This window comes from Frieseomelitta varia, unplaced genomic scaffold, assembly GCF_011392965.1.
Source record: "Frieseomelitta varia isolate USP_RPSP 00005682 unplaced genomic scaffold, Fvar_1.2 scaffold_198, whole genome shotgun sequence".
Lineage (NCBI taxonomy): Eukaryota > Metazoa > Arthropoda > Insecta > Hymenoptera > Apidae > Frieseomelitta > Frieseomelitta varia.
The window spans coordinates 861,705-869,781 of record NW_025109727.1 but is presented as its reverse complement, the minus strand read 5'-3'; the positions used below and the strand labels follow the sequence as shown (position 1 = coordinate 869,781).

Genomic DNA, 8,077 nt, shown 5'->3' with positions numbered 1-8,077 from the left:
TTTTTTTTTTTTTTTGGTCGTAACCCAAAAATCATTTTTACAAATACTCAATAACCCAAATAACCCAAAAATACAGATTTTATTGTTAACTAGAAATAATAAAAAAATATTGCTTATTTTCTTATGCTGAAATTTTAATTAATGAATTTGATTATGTATTTACGTATCTATATTAACATGTGTATTTTATAAATGCTTGAAATTCATGTTCATTGTTTGAAACATAAAGGAAAATAGAACAAGGAACATGCAACATTAAATCATCCTCTTAGCAGAAACTTATGATACTGCATTGTAATCTCTAATCTTATGCTATTGCAAGAAATATAATTAAATTGATAAAATGTTTTTGTAGCGACATCTCCTCCAGCCAAAAAGACGAATGGTTTGTGTAGGTAAGTCACTTAAATAACAAAAATATTCTTCACACTAGTAAGTAATTCTACTCTAATCTTAAACGTACGTAAATTTAACAAAAATATGTAGTGCTGTCTTTTCAACTCTTCGAACCTTCACACAAAACTAAAACATGTATGTATACCGCGAGAAACAAATTCAGAATTCAGCAATCAAAAATTCCCTCCATTGTCCATTCACACGAACATCTTGTTCAATTTCATCCTTCCAATCCAGGCAACATCGGCGAATAAAACCAGCGTATAGAAACCATCAGCTATCATAAAACGATAAAAAACAGCTTCACCTCTCCCGTTCCAATCACCGATCCACTTTATACAATCCCGCCATACAAATCCACTTATTCATCCACTCCGATCCCAATCTGGCTCGCAAAAAAAAAAAAAAATAAAAAAAATAAAAACCGACACATCATCTTCCACAAGTTCACCCGTCCAGTTGCCCGCACAATCACTGATCGGCTTGATTACACAAGTGAAAAATACGGAATCGTATTAAAGGTAGGATTTTCCACGAGCGTTCAAACGCACGCACGTCAGACCATCGACTTTTATATCGGAACAAAACAGAAACATGCATTGTCCAGTTGAAAAATCACTGACGCGCAAGTCGAGAGGTTGACGCTTATAGGAAATATGTCATACGTCACCGGTCTTAAGGTGATTCAACGCTCGTGTCAGTATGATGGGTTTTGCATTTTAAATTAACTTTCTCGCGGATCGTATTTGCAAATCAAATTCCGCCCTTTTCGCAGATTATATTTACCCTTTTGCTGGCAAAATTTATCCGCCGGGTGATTCAAAAGTGACATTTTGCTATTTCGACTACCATATTCTCCATTGAAGAAGTTTCTTCAAAAATTAAATTCTGTGCAAGAAATGTTTTAAGATATCCTTATTTTGACCATGAATTTAGTGGATGTTTCAACTATCATTCCTACAAATTGTCATAATTATTATATGAATATGTATATAAAAAAATCATGCGCAGAGGCGGGCGAATTATTATATGTAGATGAATGTACATAATGTGTATAAATAAATATATTCGGGATTAAATAAGTATGTTATTTTAATAAAATAAATATTTTAATTTTATGTTATTTTAATGAAACAAGTATTTTAATTTTATGTTATTTTAATGAAACAAGTATTTTAATTTTATTTTAATTTTATGTTATTTTAATGAAACAAGTATTTTAATTTTATTTTAATTTTATGTTATTTTAATGAAACAAGTATTTTAATTTTATGTTATTTTAATAAAATGTGTATTTTAACTTTATGTAAAGTTTTTGTTTATTGTTTTTTGTTTATTACTATATACATGCATTAAAACTTTTTATTTCGGAATAACAACTTTACATCGGATTTTATTTTTATTACAGTGAGAGGCTTGAGAAAACAAATTTGTAGAAAAAAACTTGATTTACAAAAGAGAGAATTTGATCCATGATAGGTAAATTTGATTTGCAAATTGGTAAATATCATCTGCAAAAGGTTAATTTATAGTGCAGAAAGGTGAATGTGACCTGCAAAAGAGTTAATTTGGAGAACTTGTATAGTCGTGAAGAGTCATATTTTCAATCAATTGGTATTCTTATATTGACACGTTCAGCCAATAAATATTCTTATGTAAAGAATTCTCGCTCGTTGCACTTCCAATTGCTCTTTACGAGATAATATAAAATAATGTAAATATAAATAATGTAAAATCATCTTCAAAAAAAAAAAAGACTCAGGACTGTCAAAATAAATATATACATATTTATTATGGGATCAAGTAGATTGTATTATTCTTTTTCCTTATGAAATTACATTAACTTAAATTGTCGACAATTTTTCACTCTTATTGGTTCAATTATACTCTTCACGGTGAGTCTATGATCAAAACGCACCATAACACAAAGGTAACTGTCGAAAATTATTTCTTGGAAAGTTGTCCATTATGTCAGCATGATGTATACGTCAGTCACGTGCGTTGTAGGAAATCCCATCTTGAAGAAAACTACTTTCACAAAACGTAGAACAACCCTCTGAAAAGGCAGCACAAGCTGGAACAGAGGTGGCGAACTGACGACCTTCAGGTCGTAGCCCTACTTTTTTGATCGGCTGGGCTAATCGATAGGATTCCCCTCCTCTATTTAGACTGCTAAAATTGAAAGAGGATCAGGGAAGCAGCTGGGAAAGAATAGAGTGTAAACCACAACCCCTGGCAAAAAGTTTTCGATCAGACTCATTGGTGTCCACTTTACAAGGAATATTCACATTGTAGAAGTGTAAAATGTTATTATATGTGGTTGAAGTTAGTGGGTAACTGAAGCAGAATAAATATCAACAAAATAACATAAACTTCCATTTATTGTTCAAAGGAAAAAAGAAGAAACAAAAAATGTCACGTGGAAATAAGTTTTTGATCAAATTGTTAACTTTTGTTTATTAAAAAATTATTATGTATATTAGTATGTTATAAAAATTATTCTGTATATTAGTATATTATAAAAATTGTTATGTATATTAGTATATTGTAAAAATAAAATGGAGTCTTCAAACCAAATCTCAACACTGGGAAGATCTCCCACTCCTTCAGCTGATATACAGCTATCATAAATAATCATAAATGACCAAGGATATTTTTGTTTGAAATTTAAACATTCTTCGTCAAACTTTTCGTCTGATTTTCGCCAAACACATGTTCCAGCGTCATCCCCAGCTCCAACACATATCCGTGATTGGGAAAGTTATGTATTCTGTACAGCAATGTCAATTCGGAAACAAATATTCATATTTTACAACATTTTCTGATTCCCCGCGGATTTTATTTTTCAGGGTGATAATGCTAGTTGTCATCGTAGTAAAATATTCAGACACTTTTCACAGCAAAATAATAGCAAAACAATGACGTGGCCAACCTCAATCCCATTGAAAACTTATGAGCAAAATTGAAAAACCTAATTCGAGAAAAGAAATCACAAAACTCCGATTAGCTATTGGAGCTTCATGGGATGAAATTTCGCCGACTGATAGAAATCTTATAACTTCTATGCCAAAGCGTGTTAAAAAAGTCATACGTAAAATACTAATATACATAATAACTTTTTAATAAACATAAATTAACAGTTTGATCGAACACTTTTTTCCACAATTTCAACTTATTTCCGCGTAACAATTTTTCTTTTTTCTTTTCTCCTTTGAACGATAAATGGAAGTTTATGTTATTTTGTTGATATTTATTCTGCTTCAAGCACATATAATTGTGAGTTTCTCTCTCTATTTGCGACTAACCACGCTCTGCTACCAATTGTGAATTTCTCACTCTGTAACAACCACAGACTGCTACCAATTGTGGGTTAATTAAATGAAGTACACACTTTTAGTTAACACGTATAATATATAAGAAAATAGAACAATATGTATAACAACTCTCGCATTTGAAATTACACTCTCACTCGTTAGTATTACTCTCTTAACTCTCTTAACTTTAACTCGCATATATAGACGCTTGTTTCTCTGCTCTTGGACAAAGGCACACTACTGCGCAATACTCTCATCCCATTGTCACGCACACTCATACGTATAACCTAAAGTCAAATCTCCAATCATCAAGCCAAATCCATAAACATAAAACCAAACCCACAATAATAACATTTTGCATTTCTACAATGTGAATATTCCTTGTAAAGTAGACACCAATGAGTCTGATTGAAAATTTTTCGCCAGGGGCAAAATCTTGTAATCTTCCCGGCAGATTGAGCGAATGGTGGGGGAAGGAAAAAGGTTCGCTGCCTCCGAACTAGCGAAAGACAATTTTCGCAAAACTAACCATCTGCATTTGGTTGTTGGTCGTTTTGACAGAGGCAGGCCTGGACCAGAGCCCGCAGGGTGAACCGGTGCGGTGGTGCCCTCACCGCCCCCCTCCCTCCCCGGAGACGTGACGACGCGATGCGTCGCTTCGTTCCTACTCACATCGGTCGCGTGTTACCGGCGAACATCTCGTTGCGTGCCACGCAACTCTCCCCAGAAACACACCCTTTCACTTCCACCGAAAACGGATCGGCGAGTTTTTACCGATCGGGCCCTCCCCCCTCCCCTGACAAGCAGCTCCACGTCAGCAAGCAAACGTCACGTGGTGCGTGTACCAGCTGAAACAGTTGTTCCTGCAGATCGTTGACACGTCGCACGTAGATCTATTAGCGTGGTCATCGAGTCATCCGTCACTCGCGGATAGAACTCGTGCCTTCTGATCCGTCTGATCTACGCGTTTCTACCGCGTGCTTCTTCGAGTTCGAGCGGGAACAGATGCTCGTAGAACCAAGACGACACGGGGTGGGATGGTATCGTTGACTGGATGCGAGGCGTGGACACGTGATCCGACGGATAATTGGACAAAATTTCGTTGCAGCGCGAATATACGTTGTACGAGCGTGTGTGTGTGTGTGAGAGAGAGAGAAAGATAGGAAAGCATGAGATTCGTAGAAAAAGAGAGAAAGAGAGAAAAAGAGAGAGAGAGAGAGAGAGAGAGTGCGGGAGTGAGACTTGGAAAGGGAAAAGAAGTCATGGATACACAGCCAGGAAAGCAACCGGAGATTTATTCTCGCGGTACGTGTGTGTGTAAACATTTCTTCTTTTTTCTTTTTCCATTTTTCTTTTTTTTTTTCTCTTTTTGTTGAGTTTTACGTAATTTTTGTCACGTGTGGATAGCCGGGTGTCTCCTTGGTACCGATTTCACGGAACAAATGGAATTCAGTCTTCACAGAATGTGAACGCGCTTGCTATTTGTCAATTGTTCTAAAAGTATCCAATTTTTTCCAACCAGTGAATTACGTGTCGTGTAACATTACATTTAATTTCCAATCAAAAAATTTATTTAATTATAACATATATATAATAATATATATATTATTTATTATATTTGTTATGTTAATTTCAATAATTATTTTTAATTTAAATAAATTTTTTTCAATATATATAATATTATATATAAATATATATATATTATTTATTATTTTAATTTCAATAATTATTTTCAATTTAATTAAATTTTTTTCTATAAATACATATATATTATTATATAATATTATATATAATAATATATATATATTTATAATATTTATTTAATATATAATATATAATATTTATTTATATATAATAATATATATATAAATATATATTATTTATAATATTTATTATATTAATTTCAATAATTATTTTTAATTCAAATAAATTTTTTAAATTGAAAATAATTAAATAAATTTTTTATATTATTTATTTAATATTAATATTAATTTATTTAATATATAATTTATTTATATAATATATATATATAATATTTATTATAGTAATTTCAGTAATTATTTTTAATTTAAATAAATTTTTTTCTATAAATACATATATATTATTATAGAATATTATATATAATAATATATATAAATACATTTATTATTTATAATATTTATTTAATATATAATATACAATATTTATTTATATATAATAATATATACATATTATTTATAATATTTATTACGTTAATTCCAATAATGATTTTTAATATAAATAAATTTTTCTCAATAAATAGAAAAATTAATTTAGAAAAGAACGTTCCACTTGAATGTGGATTTAATTTCAAAATTTATATTAGAACGATGACACGCACGAGGAGACTCGCTTCGTTTCTTCACGCCTGCAGACGCGAAATTTCCCACCGCCACGAAATCCACTGTCGATGTTGATCAACGTCGACACCGGAGAGCGATCGGTCCATTCGTCGGCCGTTAACTTTGGATTGACGTCAGCCGTGTGCACGCGTGCAAAGGGTGAATTACACAGGTAATATTGATCGGGGCCGAAAGGCAGAGAAACGTTTCGTGGAAAATCGTTACCACGGGACACCGTGTATGCATGCGGGCGCTGTACGTGCGCTACGTGCTGCTCGCTGGTTTTAACGTGTGCGTGGTTAAATTGCGTTGATGCGTGAGCGTCGCGGAGCGAAAAACCGCGGCTGGGATAATCGCAACGGGCCTCGGACACGGAGGGGAAAAAATGACGTTCTGCACGCTGGCATTTCTCTTCATCCTAACTGAAAGATATCGAAAGAAAGGCACGGCACACCAAGAGTATGTAAAATAGGAAACTAGGAAGAAATTAATGACTCCGGAGCGAATTTATCGCTCAAGATTTATCGTTCGCGTGTCTAGCCTGGACATCGGTCCTTTACGTTTTCATCGTTCTCATTAGCGTTTTTCTCGTCGCGATCGCTTTCGCCGATTCTGCGATATCCGTCGATCGAGGGGCATTAGTTCCTACAATGTTTCTCAACTCGTTGAACGGACGATAGGGCAAGAGTCGAGGCACGCTTTACGAAGAATGATTGCGACAAGACTGCCTGCACCTCGCGCGGTGTGAATTGCACAGAAGTTATAGCGAACGATAAAAGCAGATTTACGAGACGCGAATTGATAAACGACGCATGGTGACGTGAGGGAATGTGAAATTTTTTTTAAAAGTTAGTCTCGAGAAAGCTTCCGTGTGGGAACATTCCGATTTGGCAGCTCGTTTCAAGAGTTGACGAGTGTAGGGAAATATGACGCGAATCTTTTCGAGTTTGCTTTCCCTAAGGTCTCTTTTAACATCGTAGAAAGTATTCGAAATGATTTTCACCTGGCGAAAAATACAGTTGTACCAAATATGTAAGATAAAACTACGAGAATAATTCGCAATACGAATTGACAAGTGATGAACCTTGCTATTTTAGCTACTGACGGAAATAATAAATTTCGAAATTTCGTGAATGGAGACAAAGAGATATTAGACGAATCCAAATTTAGATCACCTGTTTCTGTATCGGAATTAAATGAAACAGCTGCAGAATTTGACGATTTATTTGAACTATGTCTGTTTTACCGACAATTTCAAAGCAAAATTTAGAAATCGATCTTCTAATTTTTATTGTAATACGCGCGTAATACTTGTGTCACAGTATAGTTGCATCGACTTATCAGGAAATTGACATCGCGCGTGATCAAAGATTTATCCAAATCGGTGTAACTTCGCCCATCTGGACGAGAAATTAATTCAACGTGCGTTTTTCGTACGCGAACTGAATGTTGTTATCACGTTAGAAACGAATAGTAAATCTCCGTACATTCGAAATGACAATCGCCATAGCGTGTACTTAGCAGATATTGTTGTAAACTTTTTCTGATACGCCGGTTATTCGTAGGATCAGGATAGACCAATCGTACCATAGGAAAATAATCGAACATTGGACGAGAACCATCCAGAAATACCGACTGAAACCCTATTTTATACTACAGTAACGATAATAGTTTCGTTTTTGTTTCGTTTTTTTTTTTTTTCAAATTTCCTCAGTTACTGCACAAATGTAAATTAATCGCACAAAATTTTTATACATACGAGTCCCGACGATTTTAAGAAACGAGATAGGAGAAAAGAAAACAGAAAAAAAAAAACGTACGCAGATGTAACACGAAAACGTCATTCTCCGATTTTACGAAATAATTTTTAACTCCACGATCTTTTTGAACTATTTTTACACTATGTACAAATCAGACCGAGATGCTTTCACTGCCTTTTACGGGGACAATAAATAAAATTCGACGTAAGGCCGTGTCGGGACAACCAGCGAATATCTTCTCTATCGT

The 8,077-nt window shown here is 34.0% G+C and overlaps 1 long non-coding RNA gene across 1 annotated transcript in view; it reads left to right on the top strand.

Annotated features, from left to right (window-relative positions):
• The window catches only part of LOC122526843, a 9,250-nt gene extending 3,986 nt beyond the window's left edge, over positions 1-5,264 (top strand). Inside the window, exons 2-3 of the long non-coding RNA XR_006306225.1 lie at positions 356-395; positions 4,272-5,264. This is a non-coding gene — a long non-coding RNA (uncharacterized LOC122526843). The remainder of the gene's footprint in view (positions 1-355; positions 396-4,271) is intronic.
• The last annotated feature ends 2,813 nt before the right edge of the window (positions 5,265-8,077 follow it).